This window comes from Apaloderma vittatum, unplaced genomic scaffold (genome assembly GCF_000703405.1).
Source record: "Apaloderma vittatum isolate BGI_N311 unplaced genomic scaffold, ASM70340v1 scaffold22892, whole genome shotgun sequence".
Classification (NCBI taxonomy): Eukaryota; Metazoa; Chordata; class Aves; order Trogoniformes; family Trogonidae; genus Apaloderma; species Apaloderma vittatum.
In genome coordinates, this window is record NW_009702217.1 from 16,739 (window position 1) to 19,462 (window position 2,724).

At 46.2% G+C, this 2,724-nt stretch overlaps 1 protein-coding gene across 3 annotated transcripts in view; it reads right to left on the bottom strand.

Annotated features, from left to right (window-relative positions):
• SLC43A2 (solute carrier family 43 (amino acid system L transporter), member 2) overlaps positions 1–2,724 on the bottom strand; it is a 25,906-nt gene that overhangs the window by 11,202 nt on the left and 11,980 nt on the right. The gene's annotated exons all lie outside the window — the stretch shown is intronic.

The following is a 2,724-nucleotide window of genomic DNA, read 5'->3' on the forward strand; positions in this document are numbered from 1 at the left end:
ACACACCACCCTGGCTTTAGGCAGGAGTTGTTGGACACAGGCTAGGATTGCTGCACAGTCTGCACACACCCTGCAACTGCCAGGTTTGTTTATGCTCTTTGGGTCAGCACCCAAATCTTTGCAGTAGACCAGAAAGATCCTGTTATAACAAGAAGGAACAGAGACAAACATGAACTGTGTTGCTGTTTGCATTTCCACTTCTAGCTAGGTCCCTGGCTCCCTCTATGAAAGCACACCCTACGTAAGGGGCTAAAGCTGATTGGGAAAGCAAAGCTCTCAGTAGGGACAGCTGGAAGCAGCTCACAGCAGCCACTTCTGCCACCTGAGCAGCAAAAGCACTCCCAGGCTGCTTCTCCAGCCCCTGCTTCCACTCAGGATCCAAATGCAGAAGGAGCTGTTAGACTCTCCCACTCCCCTGGGAAAGGAGAAACTCCCTGTTTTTCTGAACAGCCAGAAGTGAAAAAGTTTCCATCACTAACCAGTGACGGCCTGCAAACTGGAAATTACAGGGAGAAGCTCTGAAGTTGTAGGCTGCAGAGCGCTCAGTCGATACCTCCTGAAGCTGGTGAACAGGCAGAGATTCTGCTGCAGGCAAGCAGATTTCCCTTCCACCTCCTTTTTCAGGTCATTTACTCCCCAAATTCACTTGGGCATTACCACCATGTCAAAGCAGGACACTGCAGGTGCCTTCTAGGCCTGAAAGCATAACCAGCATCTTATCTGTTTAAAGATGCTGCAGAACAAAATGCTTTGGAGAATATTAGATCGAGTCTGAGCAAACAAATGCTGTCATCGCATTCCCCTTCCCCTGCTGAAAAACAAATCCATCTTTCCCAGGAGCAGCATATAAGGCAAGCAAATCTGGCTTGTGTCATGGCAAGACCAGCGTGTTTATGACACAAGTATTCCTGTGCAGGAACACTCTAGGATCCATCTGGCTGTTTATCATCCCTCTGTCTCACTGCAGAGCTTCCTATGCAGTGCAGTCTCCAGGTCCTCGGATAACCCCGAGCCAGGGAACAGCAGCAATGATGTGCCGAGCCCGCTGCTGCTGCTGGTGAAGCCCGAGCAGACACACACGGCGGAGGCAGAAAATGCTGCACTCCTCTGCGGCGAGGATCCCCACACCCATCCCCGGATCCCCGCATGTGGGATTGCTGCCAACAGGCTGCTTTCAAGAGCTGCAGACAGGAAATGGCAAAGGATCCAAAGGTCTGTTACCAGGCACAAAAAAAAAAAATCTCTGCTTGGAAGCAGCAGCCTAAATAAACACCCCAGAAAATAGCATCTGCAGAATACAATATCTGCAGGTTGCAAAAAGGCTAGTCACTGCCACCAGGCAGGGCATTCATTTAATCTCAAATACCCCAAACCTAAAATAATCTCCAGAAATTACAAGAAACAGCTGCTCCTGCTGAGGAGCACAGAGTAGGGCAAGAGCTCCACAAACACAGCTGCTTCTTGGCTCAGGCTGGTTTTCCCCGGAGCCCCAAAGACTACAAAAAGCCTTTTTCATACAGCAGGCAAGCAACTCCCAGGTGGACCCCCCTGCTCTGAGGGCTACTGGAGACACAGAGCAGGCCTGAAAGCAAGCAGTCATGTCCAGGAAAAGCCAAGTCTGTTTCTGTCTCGATGGGGACAGAAGTCCTAGAAAGCCTAGAGATTTCCTAAAATCCCATTTGGCACCAAGCAAGCAGCTAGATTTAAAAGAAAAAAAAAAATGACCATAGGAGATTTAGGGTCTTATCCAACTCAACCAAAGCAGAAACTGCAAACACCAAGTGCCTGGAAGGAAAAGAAATCTGAGGCTACCTGAAGGAGCAGAGGGAAGGTGAATAAAAGAAAGCAGTTTATACCCGGACAGAAACCCACTCAAACTGTACCAGCACTAGCAATGCACCCGCAGGTCTCATCTAAAGACCAGCTACTAAAATAGCACACAGTATTTACTAAGCCATTTTTCATGCTGTCTTTATAGCAGCAAGCACTGGAAAAAGTGAACCATAGAGAAAAAACCCCAAAACAACACATAAGCCACAGAGCAAGTGGGCTCTTTGTTTTTCTGCCACCAAGATCTGATTCTCATTCTGATCTTCTCCCTGCAGGCCAGAAGGGACTCCTTCACTAACTTCTGCCCATTCTTGTATGACAGCCTCAATTCCGCAAGACCTACAATGACAGAAACGCTTGAGCCTCCTGTTTAAAGGTCAATAATATTCAACATATTAACTTTATGCCCTGTCTGCCATATGTCTGCCATAACTGCTTTTTCCTGGAGTCCTTTATTACACCTATGCAATCCTAAACTGATAACACAGTTTCCTCCTGCAGATTTTCTCATCTGCCCTGTACTGAGTTTAAGACCTTTGATAATTTTTTAATAATTTTTTCAGCTTTTCCTGGAGATAATCTTTATGAAACAGAAAAAAAAAAAAGGTACCACAGGAGTTATTTCCCTCCTCTTGCAAGACTGAAAAAACAGTATAGAAAGTCAGGGGACCGAGAACTAGATTACTGGAGAATGGTATTTTTGCTCAAGCTAAACTTTGTTTTCCCTATCAGAGGTATATTTGGAAGTTATACAGACACTAAAAATATGTTCTCCAGGAAAGCCTCAAACTGCCCGCTTTGTCCAAAGCATATGGAAATTCCTGTTCCCGTTCTCCAACAAACAAAAGATCACAGAGCCCTAAGTTTTCCTAATATTTCCTAGCAGAAAAGATT